Source organism: Acartia tonsa, chromosome 3 (assembly GCF_053477335.1).
Source record: "Acartia tonsa isolate MP-2025a chromosome 3, ASM5347733v1, whole genome shotgun sequence".
In the NCBI taxonomy this organism is placed as follows: Eukaryota; Metazoa; Arthropoda; class Copepoda; order Calanoida; family Acartiidae; genus Acartia; species Acartia tonsa.
In genome coordinates, this window is record NC_137262.1 from 53,509,740 (window position 1) to 53,532,365 (window position 22,626).

Genomic DNA, 22,626 nt, shown 5'->3' on the forward strand with positions numbered 1-22,626 from the left:
CACGGCAGGTTTAGGGCCCCCCTTTTATTTTAAAAATTAAGGAGGGGAGGCTACCAGCACGGTTTAACTCATTGCTAACTTTCTGTAAAGAAAAAGTAAATTTTAGAGTCGGTTGTATTGTGATTGAATATATGCCTGTATACATTTTAATTTTAAAATAATTTTCAATCTCAGTTCTGCTTCTTTTGAATGTAGATATTCTAGTTTTTCAATATAGAAAATATATCTGTTAACTATGTTTATCCAGTAATAATCTGGGAATCAATCAAATTATAGGAAACATTAAATCTTTGAAAAATAACAGTTTTAAGTCTGAGCTGTATTTCTTTAATTTAAGATATTTGATTAAGAATATAAAATTATATTTTAAATTCTTAGATTAATAATTGAATTTTTAGTAAGGATTATTATTGGTCATTATCGGCTAAAACGTCTTTCATATTTTAAAATATATTTTTTTATAGAATGGTTTCATATAAGTTTTTGGCTTCTAATGGTATTTATATGTATATTTCAAAGCTATGTAATAAGTAAGCATCTCTACCAAAATGCAAGAAGTCTGAATTCTAAAAAAGTTGGTTCGTTTTTTTCAAATATTCTGTATTTGAGCTGTTTAACGACACATTATTAATAAAATACATACAATTTTGCTTAGATTTCAACTAATATTCAGTTTCTTTACTATTAAAAGTCTCTCTATGTTTGCCAATGTCTAATCTGTTTTTTTGTGTGTTTGTCATCCTTTATACTTTTCTTTTACTTATTATTACATTGAATTTTTTGCATACTAGCGGCTTCGCCCCTAGCCTCTAGGGGCTTTGCCCCAAGAGGTTTGATCAAACTAATTTTTCATTTTTTAAAAAGAAATTTTAAAATTAAAAAAAAAAAATTCTTGGGGGGGGATTTTTTTGTAGAAAATAGTTATAAACCTTCCCGGGACCTATAAGAAGCTACCCTGTAAAGGAGAACCCGATCGGTTCAGCGGTTAGCGAGATCCTTCGCTTCAAACAAACAAACAGAGAAACAAACAGACAGACAAACAAAAAGACATACAGACAGACATCGTTCTACTTTGTATTATAGATGAGTGTTTTGTTTGGGTATTATTTGTAGGGTAGCCCACAGCTTAGACATTAATTTTAGAAAATAAGCAAATGAATGTCAACAATAACATCTTGAAAGTATATTACTATCTAATACAGAATGTGTATATTATCTCTATTATTATAGATACATCAGATATATACATACATTTATATAAATTTATCCTAATCCCAGGGAGAAAAGGATTATTAGTTTGTCCAAAAAAATCCTCTCACCTTTTTCCCCTCAAATAATCTAATACAGAATGTGTATATTATCTCTATTATTAGAGATACATCAGATATATACATACATTTATATAAATTTATCCTAATCCCAGGGAGAAAGGGATCATTAGTTTGTCGAAAAAAATCCACTCATCTTTTTTCCCCTCAAATAATGTATGCCATAATGATTACAATTTCACAAAAAAAAAGACAAATTTTGGGATGAGATTAAATAATTCTCAATTGTCCTATCCCTGAAACCCTGTCCTCAAAAACACACGCACATTAGTAAAGGAGAAATCTCATCACCCCTTAACAAGTCAACCCCTCGCTCCTTTTTATCTTTCTCTTAAAATTTCCCTTCCCCTGTGATAACTGTTTGTATAAGTCTATTCCTGGTTCCCCCCCCCCCCCTTTGTTGGTGTATAAAACAGCAGATATTTGAGAGAGAATAGCGAAATTATGTTTACATGAATATTGTGATTAGTTATATCCTCTTGATAAATTTTACCATGGATTTCAAATATTTTAATATTTAGCACAATTAAATATGTTAAGATCTTAAATAATAAAATAGAAATAATAAAATCATCTATTGGTCAAATTTGCACTATTCATTTCAATACAGATCATATATAAGTATAAAGATTTTCTTCTACGTGCGAAATCAAGACTTATATGAAATAACTATTACTACTTTCTTTTTTACTAATGGCTACGCCCCTAGAGGCCTCTAATGGCACTTTAAATGTTGTTGTTTGTTAAAGTTAATTTTTATGTACGTACCACCTTATTTGACGTTGAAGTCTCCTCTAAATTTGAAAATTTTTTGATTTTTTTGTCATTTCTCTTGGGAGGGTGGTGGTACCCTCCCCCAAAATAGTTATAAACCTTCCCGGGACTTATGAGAAGCTACCCTGTTACGGAGAACCCGATCGGTTCAGCGGTTAGCGAGATCCTTCGGTACAGACACACACACAGATACACACACAGACAAACAAACATCATGTTACTTTAGTATAAGGATTGAATATTAATGAACATAGCTTTAGTTTCATTATACAAAACTTGCCTAAAATTGACATTTTCTAATGTAATACCAAATTTTTTTATCTCAAAATATGTGGTATCCTCTCAAGGCTTGCTTAAATATATCCACAAATTTAATATCAATAATGTTACAGATATCTTAAAATAAAGATTTTGGCAAATTTTCGTTATCATACGCACACCATTTCCCCCTACAAGGAATTTTATTATACCTTCCTTCCCTCTCCACCTCTCTATCCCCCCCCCCCCTAAAGCCATTGCATTGGTTGTCCATCGCGACGGAGCGTAAGTAAGTCAGTAGTGGATTAATTTAAACAGTGACTGGACACGCCGGGCGTACATGTGTGATTTTATACATACATCCATATATATTATATATATTAGCTCTATAAGCAACATGACTTAGTGAAAGTTTCCATAATATTTGTAAACAAGATTTTAGAGAGTTAAATATTAATAAACTTAATAAAAGTGACTTGAAAATGAAATAATAATGAAAATGTAAGTATTTTGTGTAAGGTTAAACTATTTTTAGTAGTTTAATGAAGTGAAATCATGTGTAGGATTGAAAATAGAGACAATTATACTAAAAATTCCATTTGAAGTATTAAAAAAAAACATTTATGAGTAAACATAAAAGGAACTTAAAAATATTCTATAAATCATTAAAATTGAATATTCTTTAGATATCTGATACAATTGTAAGAGATTGTGCATTAGAATTATTAAAATCTGTTAACAAACAAGAAGTTATATTTATTTATATGTCATGTTCTATTGTTTAAAGTAGTTATGTTTTTTTGCTTGTCTGTTAAGATCTAGCACTAAACCGATCACTGAACCGATCAAGTTCTCTAATTTTAAGCAAGTTTTATAAAGCCCTTGTAATTGTTTAGGGTTATTTTAAGGTTACTGTTCTACCCTAACTCAATACAGAGCACTTTAAAGCTTAGGGGAGAGGCCACTTACATCCTATGAGTTCTTAATTAAATAGCAAATTCGCTTTCAAAAAATATGTTCTATTTAATATTTTTCCAACATATTTATCTCTTTCTACGTATGATTAAGCAGAGAGTTAATTAATGCTAACAACGAAACACTCTACTTAATACAAGCACAAACTACTCTACGATTTAATCCTATTACATAAAGTAGTAAGGTTTTTTGGTCTGTAGCTTAAGATTTCGATAACTACTGTACCAACTGAATTCTCCATTTTCTGGAAGCTTCTTCCAGTTCCCTATATGGTTTTAGGCTATTTTATTTCCAGATTTAGGTATTGGGAGGGTTTTAGACCTTTTTACTCTTTCCTAGCTTTTCAAATACAGAGCCCCTAAATGCTAGGGACGTAGCCGCTAGTCTATGTTGAAGCAGTTTTGTGATTGAACGATCCTATTACATTAGAACCTGTATCAAAAAAATATAAAAATATTCTGTATGACTTTTTTATTTTCCATATTCAAATTTTGTATACTTTTCTTTATTTAAAGCAATAACAGCATGCTACCATACGAAAAAAGAAGTTAAACATTTTTATATTAGTCTTTTGTTATATTTGTCCGTATTTATGAGTCATCCGGTTTGGTTAGCATGGATGATTTCATTCTTGTTTTATGTTATCAAGGATTTGTAACATAATTTTTTATTCAATCATTAATCAAAAGTATGTAGTAATATTAACTTTGTACAATATACCATACTAGCGGCTACGCCCACTAGAATCCTCTAGGGGCACTTAAGGTAGGAGGGGGAAAAGGCGACCTCATCCCATTTTAAATTTGAGTTTCAAAAGAGTAAAAAAGGGGGGAGGGGAGGGGGTGAAGACTCCCTCCCCAAAAATAGTTTAAAACCTTCTCAGGACCTATAAGAAACTTCACTGTAAAGAAAACAATATCGGTTGGGCGGTTAGCGAGATCCTTCGGGACATACAAAAAACGCTTACTACTTTATATAATAGGATGTATTTAAATTTAAAATGAGCAGCTTTGCCCCTTCTTCACAATAGGGGTTGTTTGTCTATTTTGTTTTCGTTGCATAGAAAAGAAGACCCGAGAACCTACCCCTTCGCAAAAATTTTGCCTACAGAAACACTGAGATTTCTTTTTGGTCAAGCCGTCAAAGAGATCTTATTGAATTTTATTTTTTATAATTTAAAATTCTTATCCTATTTTCAATAATTTAAAAAATCATTTCTTCGATTGGACAAAAAATGTTTTTGAAGAAATTTGCCAAATAATAAATTAGTTTTTATTGGTTTATACCAAATGGAAATAGCGCTCATTTATAATTCTTATTTTTTTCAAAATTTTTCTTCAAAACAACTATATGATATCCTCAAAAGAAAAAAAAATATCGAAAAATCGTTTTATAGATATAAAATACAAAAATACTACCAATTTCAATATTACGATACTTTCTTATGTAGAGTTAAAGAATAAAGGTACTAATAATAATTCTATTAGTTAAAGTCTTTAATTGGATCTTGGACAAAGAAGCCTCGGACAAAGTAGCTTCAGGACAACTGTTAATGCATAGGTGGTTTAGAATTTCGGAAGCTACTTTGTCCGGAAGCTACTTTGTCCTGAAGCTACTTTGTCCTGAAGCTACTTTGTCCGAAGCTACTTTGTCCGAAGCTACTTTGTCCAAGATCCCTTTAATTCAATATCTAACATTTTGATTTGTTTATATAAACTTTTAATGACCAATCTAAATTTCTGACAGCTCAATTATTATTATTGATACCTAGAAGATTACAAGAAAATTTGAAATAAAATAAAATTTCTTTCTGTAGCAGATAATGATAAATTGTACATGTAGGATAAATTAAAATTAAATGTATTTATCATATCTATAAAACAAAGTAGCTTGATGCCTGTCTGACTGTCCGTCTGTCCGAAGCTATAAGATCTTGGTAACCACTGAACCGATCGGGTTCTACTCTTCGGGTGGTTTTAAGCAATTTCCTTGAGGGTTGAAACAATGTTTTCACAAAAATTCTTAATAAATGTGAATTAATTTCCTAAAGAGAAACTGATCAAACCCAGTTCATTATCTCTTGGGGCAAAGTATGGATGTGTAAATGCCAGTTTAGGGTGTATTTATGACATAAGAAAAACGAATAAAACATTTCGTCAAAAATATATCTACTGTAAATTTGATGGATGTGTAAGAGCTATAGCCCCGATGCAATGGTTGACATCAGATTTGGAGATGGATAAGGCTAGGTAATTAGTTTTTTTAAAATCCTTGAAGTTCTCAAGTGTACTGTAAAGTATAAAAATTGTCCAATTTATACTTCCTCACTGTGGCCTTCACATTGTGTAGTACACTTTACATTGGTTAATATGCGCTCTTTTTCCTTATGTGTTAAACATATGCAGATTTGTTAATTAATTATTTTAATGAGAATGTGAAGTTAAAAAGGTTGTCATAATTAAACACGTTTTCTTCATACATGACATTAGGATTAGTTATACATAGAATGTTTGACTCAAAACATGCCTTACTAATGCACTTTTATCATTTTGACTTTATAGATAAAGGTCTTAAAATCAAAGGGTTGGTTATCTAAAAGATTTCCCCCCTAAAATTTATTTTCATAAGATATTATTTTTACTTGTCTAAATGAATTGTATAAACATGTAAAAGAAACGCTTATTTACCAAAAAGATCTTATTAGTTAACAATGAAAATATTTTACTATGCTATATGAAATTTAGAGTATATTCTAGCATATAGAGTCAAGTATACATTATATTTATACGTCTTAATGATTATAAGGAGATTTTACTGTTAATGATTTTAATGGACATAATTGATCATACTTTTATTTTGGATGAATAATGTTATATTTACAAAGATTGTTATAGAAATTGATATATGTTATACGTGGATGTTATGACAGAGGAAATTGACCTTATTTGTTGGTCAGTTCGTTCATCCAGTAGAAAGGGAGGGGATGGGGGGAATGGTCGGAAGGGAGAAACCTTTTTTTGCAAGTATTACTTTATCAGCGTACATAAAAATCTGATGCAACATCCAAGTAATAAAATATCGATTTTTAAAGAATTAATTTTGCTCTAATTTTTGTATCTAAGTATGTTTTTTTTGTGATTACTCTAATAATAATTGATCTATTATGTGAATATTAGAGCCTAATTATCCTTAACATATTGTGTACTGTATTCTATACTGTAGTGATGACCAATATTGTATCTAACCAAAAGAACTTACAGAGGTCTCTATGTTAAGATAAGCTGTTTTTTTTAAATATATTTTTTTGCCGCTAGATGGGTTATTTATGATTTTTTGCGATTTCTCTTGGGATGGTGTTGGTGTCCTTCCTCAAAATAGCTATGAACCTTCCCAGGACCTATGAGAAGCTAAACTGTAAAGGACAACCATATATCGGTTCGCCAGTTAGCGAGATCCTGCGGTACAGACAGATAGACATCCTGTTACTTTATAATAAGGTTGAAAATTGAGTTTAGAAAAACAGTATTTGATATGATTTATTTGATAAAGTTTGCAAATTATTAGTTACTATAAATGATCATCAAATGGTAATATTGTACTTTGTAATTTGAACAACAAAAGTCTATTGTGATAAAAAATTCATAAACTTAACACATTTGTGGTTGCGGGTTTGATTCTTGGATTAGTTACTAAAGAAATGCTTATTCACTGAAGATAGGGTTTTTGACAACATTTTTTTTAAAATCGTGTTTTTACAAAAATACTTATAGTTTCGCTATTTTTCGATCTAACCAAACTAATAAAATAAAGTAAAATTATAAAGTTTTCAGCAATGGCATTGTTAATTTGCTGTAGTTGTTATCAACAACGAAAATCTTTTTATAAAATTTTTAATGAGATCTGTTCGTGACTGGCCAAATAGATAGAGGCTATTTGAATGTATTTGCATCTTAACCAAGGATGACAACATCCATAAAAGCGAAGCACTGAAACTGTAGGACAAACGGACATTAACACTTGTATAGTGTCTAAACTGAATTATCAGAATATAAAAGTATAAGAGTCGAAGCAAAATTGTAAGTAAATTTGTTAAAAAACTTCTTGATACAGGATAATGTTTATTGAGTTTATGGACATACTTACATTTTTAGGATTTGATTATAGAGTTGCTTCGCTTAAAATATTGTTCTTTGTTGTCCCAGGAATCAATATACAAAAAATCAGATCAAACGCATAATTAGATCACATAAAAATTTGCTGTTAAAAAATTAGAAAAATCAACATGTTTAAAATGGACATACGGACATTCTGGTAATGATTATAGAGTTGCTACGCTTTCTAAATCGTACCTAACTACTACAGGAATCATCATGCAAAGTTTGAAATCGATAGGACAATTCTAACATGCCTAAATTAACGAATAAAAGCGGACGGACCGACCGACCCTAATTATAGAAAAGCTTCGCTTTAAATAATGATAAAATAAGAATTCTTGTTTTTGGTTTTAGAATTAACTAAAAAATACTATTTGTTTTCTATCTAGTTTAGAGGAACACCTTCTAAGTATAATTTGAATCGAATGTTGTTAATGCTCTTAACTTCCTTGATTTTAAAGATAGCATGGGCTATTTTGTTTTGCCCTAATTATGAGTTGCGAAGCTGCTCTATATTTACTTAGTCCGTGACGCTATATGGGAAATGCTAGTAAAAGTGGCTGACTCAGATTATGACGTCAAAAAAAATTAACTAATGAGAGGCCACTATAAATTTTTCCATTGGTCAATTACAGTGTATACTGGCCTCTCATTAGTTAAATTTTTTTTGACGTCATAATCTGAGTCAGTCACTTTTACTAGCTTCATTCCTATTGTTTGGTACATCTGCCTGTCGGTAATGCTTTATAAGAATTAAAACTTATCTTTTTTAATTTTTGTATTTTCTCTCTCTTTCTTTTCTTTGTTATGACAACTGAGCATCTACTTATTTGTCATTCCATGATTTTGTGCTTCGCTACTTAAAGATCTTGTCATCCTTGTCTAATTTTCAAAAGTGCATTCAGTTTAAACAACAAAATTGCCCTAAAGTATCTTAAACTTGCTATACACATTAACAAGGATAGTTAAGTTCCACAGCAAAAACAAACAATTAAATGTTTTATGACAAGTTACAATATTAAACGATTAATGTAGTACTATAATTTTAGAGATTTAAGGTACGAACAAATACGTTAGAGCTTTTTGTAAATTAAAACCATCAGCCTGCGGAAAGGGGTGTCAAAACCCCGTGAAATGAGAAATTACCCCTACATGACTTCACACCTCCTATAGAATCCATGTAGATGCCACTATTTAAAACTTTAAACTAAATACTATTAATTAAACTATAAAATAAATGCATACAAATTTTATGACCTTTGACAGCAACAAAAGCAAAGAATTGTTTAAATAGCATATTATTACAATATGTACATGCATAAATCTATTGAAAAAACTACTTAGTAATTATACAAAATTAAGACACACAGAAAACTGTCCCGAATTTGTATTAATTTTGAGGAACAAGACTCCAGTTACGTCATATTTTTCTTTCCCGAAAAAGGGAAGGGGGAAAGAAAAAAAAGGGAAGAGGGGAAGAAAAAAGAGATGGGAGAAAAGGGGGTTTTCCCCATCTCTTTTGAAGAGATTTTCTTTCCCCCTTTCCTTTTTCGGGAAAGAAAAATATGACGTCACTGGAGTCTTGTTCCTCAAAATTAATACAAATTCGGGACAGTTTTCTGTGTGTCCAAAATTAAGTTTAATGGTTGCATTTCCCTTGTTGTTAGAAGCGCAACTTCTTTATCACCATGATATTCCGTCTGTCTGTCAAAGTAGAACAAGCATGAGGGTTGAATCTCACTGTTTAATAGGTCAAATCCTATAAAATTTGGCTAACTATTTTTTAAAAATAGCTATTGTTAAAGTAATTTATCGCATCGTATTAAAGACAGATTTCCGCGGTTATTAAAATGAAAAGATAAAACAAATTTTGTTATCCCTGGGCTAACAAAACAGGTAATGATATTATTATTTTTTTAGTATTCGCGAAAAACTGGCTGTAAAAAGATGGTATACTTGATTTTAAAGTATGGCTTACAACCGGTTCCAATCCTGCGGATTCTTATCGGTTTCTAAGCCATACTGGAAAATATTTTTCAAAACTTTGTTTTCATAAAATTCTTTATATTAAACAATAATATTTCAAAACGTAAATTTAAAGTTTCTTTTTCTTTATCTTTAATTTGTAATACCAATTTGATATGTTGCTTTTGAAAAAAATTGTCCTTTTCAAATGTGTATTTATAAAATGGTAAATTTATGTTGTATTCATGAAATGCAACATTATTTTTTTCAGGGTTCGGAAGCCGCAGCCGCAGCCTCAGCCTCAGCCACCATCAGCCGCGCGGCTTACGAGAAGCCTCAAAATCAGCCGCGCGGCTTCCTCAGCCACCCAATAAGCCTCAGCCTTAGTCGCAGCCGCGCGGCTTAAAGAAAACATAAGCCACTGTAAGCCTCAGCCGCATTCAGCCACTGTAAGCCTCAGCCACTGTAAGCCTCAGCCACAAAACTCCAATTCAGCCACATTAAGCCTCAGCCGCACTAAGCCTCATTCAGCCAACGCCCCTCTAAGCCTCAGCCGCAATCAGCCGCGCGGCTTATAGTTGGGGAAGCCTCAGCCACACTCAGCCGCGCGGCTGTTAATAATTTGAAGCCGCAGCCGCACTCAGCCGCGCGGCTTCAAGAAAGCCTCAGCCGCAGCTGCAAAGTTATGATTATGCCGCAGCCGCAGCCGCGCGGCTTGATATTTGTAAGCCGCAGCCTCAGCCGCAGCTTAATTTTTTAAATTCAGCCGCAGCTTTGACACAGCCGCGCGGCTGAGATATTGTAAGCCCCAGCCGCAGGTGCTAAGTTAGTACAAGCCTCAGCCGTCAATTCAGCCGCGGGGCTTAATTTTCATTTAATTTTGTCTGTCTGAAGCTTAAGATCTCAGCAACCACTGAACTGACAATGTTGTCCTTCTAAGGAATCCTTTTACTAAAGTAACAGGATGTCTGTGTGTCTGTGTATCTGTGTGTCTGTACCAAAGGATCTCTCTAACCGCTGAACCGATCGGGTTCTCCTTAACAGGGTAGCTTCTCATAGGTCCTGGAAAGGTTTATAACTATTTTTTTGGCGGTGGGACACCCCCAACCCCCCAAAAAAATTAAAAATCCCCCCCCCCCCCTCAAAAAAAGAAATTTTTTTTTTAAATTTTTTAAACTAAAATTAAAAATGAGGGGGGAGGCCCCCCCCCCTAAAAAAAAAAATTCCCCCCCCCCAAAAAAAATTTTTTTTTACTTTTCTTTAAAAATTGAAAATAAGAAATTGGGTTATTAAATTTGACTCTCTCTCTTCCTCAAGTGCCCCCTAGAGGCCTCTAGGGGCGTAGCCGCTAGTTATATATATATTGACATTGGATGGTTTTGAGCTAATTTTGGGGTGGGGGTCAGACATTTCCATCGCCAAAAAATGATTTTTTAAAATGTTATACTTTTAAACTTTTTTATATTCTTTTATAAAAATTTTATCTTAAGTTTTTTTTAAAATTACAACATAGAAACTACCATCTCGAACAACTACAAAAAGTTTGAACCTGTAATGTAAGAGCTCCAGTGGCGCAATCAGTTAGCGCACGGTTCTTCTACACTGTTATGCCGGGGTTATAAGTTCGAATTTCACCAGGAGCAATACGTTTTTGAACGTTGATACTTATGAATATTATTGAATACTATTTATAGGGTAACTGCCCTACTGACGTACGTTTGCCTAATTTTATTGTTTTTAAAAGATACAAATTTTTCAGAATTTACTTAATATTCACTATGAATTTGTATTATCTTAAATTTTTTTTCTTGTACAAGTGGCCTATTTAGCTCAATGGTAGAGCACTCGTCTTGTAAACTAGGGACCGTGAGTTCAAACCTCACAGGGGGCAATCAATTTATGTGATACTCAAGTTATATAGTAGCTTCTCTATTATTTTTCCGTTTAGGTACGCAATACTTGTTCTATATAATTAAGCTTCTCCTACTTAGATATTTCTTCAATTTTAAATGTATTTAATACTTTGTGGTTGATGAGAGACACTGAAAAAGTTATGCAAAAAAAAAGATTTATACATATTTCATTTTTCATAGTATTTTTAAATTAATGAAAATAATTAAATTAAGATTTGGGGAGGGGGGAGGGTGTGTGTGTGTGTTTATTTTGAACACAAATTATCCTAATATGTTTTCTAACAAAAAAAATTTAAACAGCGATGTATTTTACTTTTTAAAGTTGGTTAAAAAAAGGTCTGTAAAATGCAATAAATTGTCCTGTATAATATGCAAAAAATCTACATAATCTTTATGTACTCGATAGATTGAAATAGTTAAATGATTATTATATATCATCCGATTTTGTTTATTTTACAAAGATGCTTACTAAAATTGATTTTATTTTCGAAACTGCAATTATTATAAAAAAAATGTTTCTTTATCTTTATCATTATGTTATACAATTTCTGAATTTATAAGCAATACATGAATCGATATATTATTACTTTGATGTTGTCCATATTTTCATGTACTCTGATAAAGAAATAATCTCAGCTGGCTAAAATAACAATAACCCCCATACACCCCCTTTAATCCATCTCTCCCCTCTTATGGGATATATAAATGAACTGGCCAATAAATGAGGTCCATAATTTTATTAACAAATTTTCTTTTTTTTAATATATCCACATATTCTATTATATAAAGTGGTAATGTGAAGCTTCTTATTGATCCAGGGAAAGTTTATAATTTTTTGGGGGAAATGTATCTTTTCCCTCCCAAAAAAAGATGACCCTCAAAAAAAACTGGTGGGTGCTCAACCAAACTCCCCCCTATTTTCCCATAAAAAAATGATAAAAGTCACCCTTCATCCCCCCAAATTTTTTTTTCTTCTGGGATTCGAACCCGGATGATAGATGGTTCAAAGCTGTTACCGTACCAAAAAGCTATCAGAGCTCCAATATTTCAAAATGAAAATTTGTCTTATTTTTAGATCATTAAGTATTATGATGTCTGTTTGTTTGTCTGTCTATATGTTTGTACTACAGGATCTCGCTAACTACTAAACCGATATGGTGCTCCTATTCAGGGTAGTTTCTTATAGGTACTGGGAAGGTTTAAAACTATTTTGGGGGAGGGTACCATCACACTACCAGAAAAAAATTGCCTTAGAAAAAAAATTAAACATCACCCCAAAATTAAAAATGGGATTTACTCGCCCTGGCCCTCCCCACCCAATAAAAATCACCCTGTCCCCCAAAAAATTATTTTAATTCAGTTCTTCTTTTTCCAGTACCTATTGTTTAGTATTTTTTGTAATAACTTCATAATTACATTGTCATTAAGATTATGTGACATAAAAAGTTAGTCATAAAAATTATACCCATGAATAATTGTAATAAAAAGCACTTTTGTAAAAAAAACATTTTTCATAAGAGGTAAGTTTTTATGACAAATACATTTATTGCAAGTGTACATATGATAAGCATTTTAAAGACGATTATTTTTAAGACAAATTTAACCTGCGTACCATGGCTCAACATGTAGCGCATCTGCTTGTCATCATGGAGGTAATAGGTTCGAATCTTGGCCAGACACTGCGTGAAAACTGAAGACGTGACTAAATGGTTCCTACTGCAGCTATTCCAGGTATGCAACATGTAAAGTTAGAGTATGAGGATTTCCTTGGCTCGTAAACAGGCGTAACTCATTACCATAGGACTTTCTGGCAGGTAGTTGGTTGCTGGATAGATGTCACTTAAATTGGAAAGAATTGGTTCCCCTTAATTATCCAAGGTTCAACAAGAAGCGCATCTGCTTGTCATCAGGGAGGTAATAGGTTCGAATCTCGGCCAGACACTGCGTTATAACTGAAGACATTAAATGGTTCCTACTGCTGCTATGGCAGGTGTGCAACATGTAAAGTTGGAGTAGGAGGATTTCCTTGGCTCATAAACAGGCGTAACTCATTACCATAAAACTTTCAGGCAGGTAGTTCTATAAAAAAAAGTTGGTTGCTGGATAGATGTCACTTAAACTAATACAGAAAAGGAAAGAATTGGTTCCCCAAGGTTCAACAAGTAGCGCATCTGCTTGTCATCAGGGATGTAATAGGTTCGAATCTCGCGCAGACACTGCGTTATAACTGAAGACATTAAATGGTTCCTAGGTGCTAGGTGTGCAACATGAACAGGCGCAAAGGAAAGATATAATTCCCCTTAGTTATCCAGGGTTGTTGGACCTTGAGTTAATGTCATAGAAACCCTCGACCGTGGCTCAACATGTAGCGCATCGGCTCGTCGTCTGGGAGTTGATAGGCTTTGTACTGCATCATAACTAAAGATGTTGAAATAAATTCCTACTGCTAAAAAACTTGTATAAAACTTTGGGTACCAGTATAAAACTTTGGGTATCAGAATAAATTTTTGTCTATTAGTATAAAACTTTGGGTACCAGTATAAAACTTTGGGTACCAGAATAAATTTTTGGCTATTAGTATAAAATTTTGGGTACCAGTATAAAACTTTGGGTACCAGTATAAAACTTTGGGTACCAATATAAAATTTGGGTACCAGTATAAAACTTTGGGTACTCGTATAAAACTTAAGGTACCAGTATAAAACTTTGGGTACCAATATTAAAACAAAATTTTAGGTATTAGTATAAAATTTTGGGTACCAGTATAAAACTTTGGGTACCAGTATAAAACTTTGGGTACCAGTATAAAACTTTGGGTACCAATATAAAATTTGGGTACCAGTATAAAATTTGGGTAACTGTATAAAACTTTGGGTACCAGTATAAAACTTTGGGTACCAGTATAAAATTTGGGTACCAGTATAAAATTTGGGTACCTGTATAAAACTCTGGGTACCAGTATAAATTTTTAGTACCAGTATAAAACTTTTGGTACCAGTTTAAAACTTTGGGTACCAGTATAAAACTTTGGGTACCAGTATAAAACTTTGGGTTCTAGTAAAAAACTTTGGGTACCAGTAAAAAACTTTGGGTACCAGTATAAATTTTTAGTACCAGTATAAAACTTTGGGTACCAGTTTAAAACTTTGGGTACCAGTATAAAACTTTGGGTACCAGTATAAAACTTTGGGTTCTAGTATAAAACTTTTGGTACAAGTATAAAACTTTGGGTACCAGAATAAAATTTGAGTACTAGTCTAAAACTTTGGGTACCTGTATAAAAACTTTGGGTACCAGTATAAAACTTTGAGTGCTAGTATAAAACTTTGGGTACTAGAATAAAACTTTGGATACCAGAATAAAATTTGAGTACTAGTATATAATTTTGGGTACTAGTATAAAACTTTGGGTACCAGTATAAAACTTTGGGTACCAGTATAAAATTTTGGGTACCAGTATAAAACTTTGGGTACCAGTATAAAACTTTGGGTACCAGAATAAAACTTTGGGTACCAGTATAAAATTTTGGGTACCAGTATAAAACTTTGGGTACCAGTTTAAACTTTGTGTACCAGTATAAAACTTTGGTTACCAGTAAAATTTGGGTACCAGTATAAAACTTTGGGTTCTAGTCTAAAACGTTGGGTACCATTATAAAACTTTGGGTACCAGACTAAAACTTTTGGGTACCAGTATAAAACTTTGAGTACCAGTATAAAACTTTGGGTACTAGAATAGAACTTTGGGTACCAGAATAAAATTTGAGTACTAGTATATAATTTTGGGTACCAGTATAAAACTTTGGGTACTAGAATAAAACTTTGGGTACCAGAATAAACTTTGGGTACCAGTATAAAACTTTGGGTACCAGTATAAAATTTGGGTACTAATTCTGAATCAAACATTTGAAAAAATCCTGCTGTCCTCCCCCCTCTTCCCTCCACTCTTATTCTCACAACCCCTAACCACCCTCAACTCTCCAAAAAATGTCCTAGAATGCATTTAAAAAATCCAATTTAGCCGAAGCCTCAGCTGCAAAGCTTATTTTATAATCAGCCATAAGATCAGCCGCAAGGCTTAATATTGTATTCAGCCGCAGCCGCATTCAGCTGCGCGGCTGAATTTAATTCAGCCACAGCCTCAGCCGCACGGCTTTCAGTAAGCCGCAGCCTCAGAATCAGCCGTGAGGCTTAATTATGTTATCAGCCACTCTCAGCCTCAGCCTCACTCAGCCGCGCGGCTTAATTTTCCAATCAGCCACTGTAAGCCGCAGCCGCTATGAGCCGCGCGGCTTTCAGTAAGCCGCAGCCTCAGCCACAAATCCTTCAGCCACTGTAAGCCTCAGCCACCCTCAGCCACTGTAAGCCTCAGCCACCCTCAGCCACTGTAAGCCTCAGCCGCTCGAAGCCTCAGCCACAAAATTCCAATTCAGCCACTGTAAGCCTCAGCCACCCCAATTCTTATTAAGCCTCAGCCGCATTCAGCCGCAGCCACTCTCAGCCGCACTAAGCCTCAGCCACTCTCAGCCTCAGCCACTTCCATAACTTTAAGCAGCCGCAGCCGCAGCCGCAAATTAGGATTCAGCCGCAGCCGCAGCCGCGCGGCTGATAGCGCGGCTTCCGAACCCTGATTTTTTTAATGTTGAAAATAACTAAAATGACATGTTGTCAGAAAGCTAAGGGCTAGGATAGTAGATCTAATAAAAGATGAACACAGTAATAGTGTCTGACTGATTATGACGTAACAAAAAAAAATTAGCCAATGAGAGGCCGTAATTGACCAATGGTAAAATTTATAGTGGCCTCTCATTGGCTAATTTTTTTTGTTACGTCATAATCAGTCATACACTATTACTGTGTTCTAAAAGATGGATAAATTTAATGTTGGATTTTTTTTAAAAGGAATACAAAAAATTATCCAAGGCTCTATTTCTTTAACAGGGTGACTTATAAAGGTAGAACCAATTCGGCCCAGTGCAGTGGCTAGTGAGAACATTTAGAACCAACAAAAAGATATCGAATTTTTCATAAAACTTTTAGTGTCTAACATACATCAACAATAACACTGTATCCTTAATTTCCTAATTCCAATGTTTTTAACTAAAAGTTCTGGTTGCTTGCTTCTACTGAATACATTTATAAATCAAATTAATCCCAACTATTATTAGCACACATTTTTATACAGCAAAGCCTTTCTATACTTTCAAATAAAACAGATAATTTGAGATAACGTAAAGAGCCTAAAAAAAATAAGATAAAAAACACCAATGAGAGGCCAGTATAAATTTTACCATATTGGTCAATTACGGTGTATACTGGCCTCTCATTTTATTGTATGGCGTCATTTTTTGGTGGTACGCTGTCTCAGATAATTATCAATAAAATTTTTATTTATTTATGTGTAACTATGGATATTGTCATCCTTGTTATACCGACAAACAACATTAAAAGCAAGTTTTTTTTCAAAACAATTTTTATGAATGTATTTTTATCAAATTACTGTGTAATTTAGTATTTTCAAATCAACAAACATATATTTGCATTTAATAAACTTTTTAATAAAAATTAGAAGGAAAAATAGCCTTTAAAGTTTTTTTTAAGTTTTATTATTTAAAATGTTTTTTAGTTTATCTTTTTTTGAATATATATATACAAATACACTTGGATAGTTTATTTTACCTATGGTGTTAGATGGGTATTAGGAAAATGGAGAGATGTTTTTGAACGAAGAAAGATTTGTTTTATAAAATGCATGGGTGGACCATTTTTTTTACAGGATACACCATGTGATCTTCTTTTCGGTGAATTAAATTTTGCTTATTAAGTTCCTGATTACTCGACCTTTGTCTGAATTTCCTAACTGCATGGTAACGAGTTGGTTCAATGTATTCTTCTTAACTTTTTTGTCATGCACCTGACATAGCATCAGTAGAAACTATTTATTGTAAATTCTGGCTTAAACAGTAGAAGCCAATTAGATTTTACAGACAAGCTGACATTTTGTGATTTAGGTGTAATATTGCATCATATAATATTGCAAGTATAAATGAAAAAAAAGTTCTAAAATATGTTATTTAAAGGCATACATCATTCTAATTATAGTTTAAGTGTTTAGAAATTTTTAGCAAAACTAAGAATTATCATGTACCTTGGTTTTAAATTACATAAGCGTTCATTGGAAACAAGCAAAAGTTTGTAGAAAGAAAATAAATAAATTGAGGGGCCGGTTTTAATAGACGCAAACGACAATTTTTCATGCACCCCTATTGACTATTATACAAAGTTTTAAATGGAGAAAGATATCTAAAAGTAAAAAAATATATGATTGGTTTATAAAACTTTAGATACATATCCTTGTTTTGTTTTTAAATAGCCATATTGAAAAGTCTTTGAAGTTAGATTTTAGATTTGAATTTAGTTTCAAATATGAACGTTAAAAAAAATTCAATAATATTTACTGGTTTTTAAAGGGGCAATGTTTTGAACTGTATCACTGGGGTACCACTTAATTTTAATTTTAGTTTCACTTTCTCCATACGGAACAATATTTTCAGTTGGATATGACTATATTTATTAGTATTGTATGAACACTTTGCATTGAATCATGGGAAAAAACTGCATATATCATATCCTAACATCATTAGGTTTTAAGTAAAGTTGGATATGGATAAATAAAGAATGAATAAGCTTAAGATTTTATAAAATCTTTGAAATAACATTTTTATTCAATCTTTTAAAAGTATTGTCATTAACATGAATTAAACATCCTTATACTAAAGTAACAGGATGTTTGTTTATGTATCTGTAATTAAAATTAAACATGATGAGGGGAGCAAAAAAAATTCCAACTCCCAAAAATTTTTTTACTTTTTCTTTTAAAATCTAAAATAAGAAATTGGGTTATCAAATTCGACTCCCCCCTCCTCAAGTGCCCCTAGAGGCCTCTAGGGGCGTAGCCGCTAGTGTCACATAAAGCACCTGAATCTGCTGATGTTGGAAGTGCTTTTCGTCCACATCTTTTGAAACTTTTTATAGTGCCTAAGAAAATGACGTCATACTGGCCTCCCATTGGTCAATTTAAATGTATTGTATACTAGCCTGCCATTTGATATTTAGTCTGCCTATCATTGGTCATATGTATTGTATGATGTCATTGTTTTATAGGTACTATAAACAGCTTTACATCTATTATTCAATTTTTCAATGTTTAGAATTGCTTTTGATACATATAAAGGAGTGTGGACTGAAAATTCGTCGCAGTCTGTTTTCAAGAATAGGCTTGAAAATATTATTCACATTTTTACCTTATATTATTGAATACTTATCTGTGTTTGTGAATATAATAATAACATAAGTTCTGGGATAATAACTGAAGATAAATGAATACATCGCGGTAGAAATTTTCTAATCCTAAATTTATGCAATGTAGGTGTATGACGTTTGTGTAATAGTATGATTCAGTTGTATATTTCATATTACATAATTCATATTAAGTTATGCAATAAATAGTTCAAAAATAACAACAACAAAAAAAGCATTTTAGTACACCATGATACTATAGTCTTTACTTGAATCCTGATAGACAAACGGACGACATTTAAGTAACAATAAAAATTAATATTTCTTGAGGTTTAATTTTTTTATTTAAAAAATAATGAAAATGCGAAAATGATTTAAATTTAGAGAAAGTTTTTATAAGATTTTAATCTTATTCTTGTAATATTAAGGAGTCGAGGGACAAATAATCTATAATACAAAGTAGAACGATGTCTGTTTGTTTGTCTGTTTGTTTGTTTGTCTGTCTGTTTGTTTGTTAGTAAGGATCTCGCTAACCGCTGAATTGATCGGGTTCTCCTGTACAGGGTAGCTTCTCATAGGTCCCGGGAAGGTTTATAACTATTTTCACCCCCCAACCCCCCCAAAAAATGAAAAATCCCCCCCTCTTTTTAAAACTAAAATTAAAATAGTGGGGTCGACTACCCCCCCTCCAAAAAAAAATTCTCCCCCCCAAAAAAAATTATTTTTTAATTTTTTTTTTAAATCTAAAATACGAAAAATTGGTTTGATTAAACCTCTTGGGGCAAAGCCCCTAGAGGCTAGGGGCGAAGCCGCTAGTAGCCAAATAAATCTGTTCATCTTTCCTCCCAAAACAGACCATATATACAATGTCAAGAGTTCTAAAAAAATATTGTCAATTTTTTTATCCATTTATCACTGAATATAATAGGTATTCCTATAACTGTACTCATTTGGGTGTAAAAGAAATTCATATATCCTATGATAGTTATTTACAACATCGTATTATAGAGTTCTAATCCAGCATGTATTGATCGATTTCAAAGCTATACTGAAAAAACATTTGAAGTAGCTTAGCATAGGATTTGATGAAGCTATATGGAGAAAGTTTAAGTTTGAAAATTAATTGAGATTAATAATCAGATAATTATTATTAGAAACTTTCATTATTCTAAAATGAAATGTTTGTAAAGGATTGATTATTGTATTGTTGCTGAGTTTTATGATTAAAATTATAATTGTTAGTATCTGTACTATTATATTAATTAATAAGGTTTTTGTTTGTTTGTCCATTAAGATCTCGCTAACTAACTAAACCGATAGGGTTCTCCATTTTAGAGAAGCTTTACATAAATTGTAAAATGTTTTTTTTTATTTTGATTTTATGTCTTGGTATGGTTTTAGTCTTTTTCATTCCTCCCGCTTCTAATACAGAGCCCCTAGGTCGCAGCCGCTAGGTACGATTTAGAAAGCGTAGCAACTCTATAATCATTACCAAAATGTCCGTAAGTCCATTTTAAACATGTTGATTTTTAACTTTTTTAACAACAAATTTTTATGCGATCTAATTATCCGAGTTATCTGAATTTTGGTATATTGATTCCTGGGACAACAAAGTATAATGTTATAAGCGAAGCAACGCTACAATCAAGTCCTAAAAATGTAAATATGTCCATAAACATTATCCTGTATCAAGCAGTTTTTCAACAAATTTACTTACAATTTTGCTTTAACTCTAATACAATTATATTCTAATTATTCAGTTCTGACACTATAAAAGTGTTAATGTCCGTTTTCCTACCGTTTCAGTGCTTTGCTTTTATGGATGTTGTCATCCTTTGTTTTTATATAATAAGTAAAATAAAAGTAGAACGTAGAAAAGTTAAAGATTCAAGCAAAAATCTATTAAATTTAAATCAATAACAAGAACTATTATGTGCATAATTAGCTTAACAATTACACGTATAATAATTATGGACAAGCTGAGTCATTGAAAATACATTGGTCAAAAATATCTTTGTATACCATATTCAATTAATAATTTTTCAGAATATTTTCCTATGAACGAACTAACCAATAATTGAGATCCCTATTACCAACCTAAATTGACGACAAATTTTCCTATGCCAATATATCCGATTCCCGAACCTAGTAAAAGTAACTGACTCTGATTATGTCGTAAAAAAAATTAGCCAATGAGAGGCCACTATAAATTTTACCATTGGTCAATTACAGTGTATACTGGCCTCTCATTGGCTAATTCTTTTTATGTCATAATCAGAGTCAGACACTTTTACTAGGTTCAATATATTTATCCACTTATTCTATATCCATTATCCATTCCTTGTTGATGCTATCAAGTTTCTCTTTTTTTAATATTGCCATATTTTCAAAGGAAAAGAATGACTTTGAAGTTTCTGGAAGGCTTTTTATCCATCTCTTCTCACACATATGATGCGCTTTTTACACATACACGTATAGATATGGTGTTTTTTTTAAGCATATACTATGGGTTAGATGTGGTTAAAAGGGAATAAGACTAAACTTTGGGTTGTAATATTCTAGATTATAAGCTTTGAGGATTCATTTAATGTAATCAAATAGATATGTTGTCCCAACACTTTTTTATGTTTCACTCAAAATATTTAATAGTTCAAACTACAGTGTGTTCTCATTTAGAGGAATGCTTTATTTAACCCACTTACCATTGACAAAAGTTAATAATATCTCATATACTTCATTCCATTCATGCTTTCATATTTTAAAGAATATACCTATTTTACAATTTGGTTTTTCATTTACTATATTTTGTCCTCTTACATACTATTGTGTATTTCTTGTATGAATAAGAAGGTAGGTGGTCCAGAGAGGCCCAACACTCAAGAAAAGATAACTGTTCATTAGATCTTTTCATGAAAATACACTTTTTCGAATTTTAGTCTTCTGCTAACCTAAAAAGTTACTTTAGGAGCCTAGAAATACATGTACAAAATTTCAGCGCTCTATCTCTACTGGCGACCTAGCGCCAGGCATGTAAAATATCAACAGATAACGGTAGCACGGCGGTTTTAACAATATCTCAGCAATGTGCAGGTTTTAAGCTCTTCTGCATATTTCAATTTAAACACATAAGGACAAAGATATGATATCCCAAAAATCTTTTGTCAAAGTCTACTCTACACCTAGCGCCAGTCAGTTTTCTAAAATCATGCATTTTATACATGTGAAAATAGAAATCGCCAGCGCTAGGTGTAGAGTAGACTTTGACAAAAGATTTTTGGGATATTATATCTTTGGCCTTATGTGTTTAAATTGAAATATGCAGAACACCTACATTCATCTTCCAAGCCATTCTCTAAACATTTTATTTTTTTTTTTATGAAATAACGGGATTTCAAAACTGCCTTTTGAAAAGGCCTAAAAAATATCTTTTTTTGTCACTTTTTTCACTGCTTATGGTTACAACTTATTAAGATATTATGCTCAGTTAAAAAAAAATACGGCGCCTCCAGCTCCAAAACCGGCAAAAACTGGCAGTTAAACTTCTGTTCCCCTACTTGCCCCCCCTCTTCGGCCAACAGTAGTTATCTCAAGAAGTAAAAGAGATATCACACAGAAAGAAAACTTTTTAAATAAAACTGAACTAAGTAACCATTACAGATTTCATTTTGGGACTTTCCTTCTAGGGGCTTGTGGAGCAAAAGGCCCCCCAAAACACTAAAAATATGAGTTCTGAGCTTATTTTTAAAGATATCAACCTGATTTTTTTTTGAAAACTTTGTTAACATAATGGAACTCAGTAACATTTCATTTTGGGACTTTCCTTCTAGGGACTTGTTTGGCAAAAGACCCCCAAAAACTAAAAATATGAGTTCTGGACTTATTTTTAAAGATATTAACCTAATTTTTTTTGAGAAAACTTTTTTCACATAACCAAACCCAGCAACCTATACAGATTTCATTT

At 32.3% G+C, this 22,626-nt stretch overlaps 1 long non-coding RNA gene across 1 annotated transcript in view; it reads left to right on the forward strand.

Annotated features, from left to right (window-relative positions):
* The first annotated feature begins 2,673 nt into the window (after nucleotides 1–2,673).
* LOC145315013 (uncharacterized) overlaps nucleotides 2,674–22,626 on the forward strand; it is a 33,736-nt gene continuing 13,783 nt past the window's right edge. The window contains exon 1 of the long non-coding RNA XR_013877906.1: nucleotides 2,674–2,861. This is a non-coding gene — a long non-coding RNA (uncharacterized LOC145315013). The remainder of the gene's footprint in view (nucleotides 2,862–22,626) is intronic.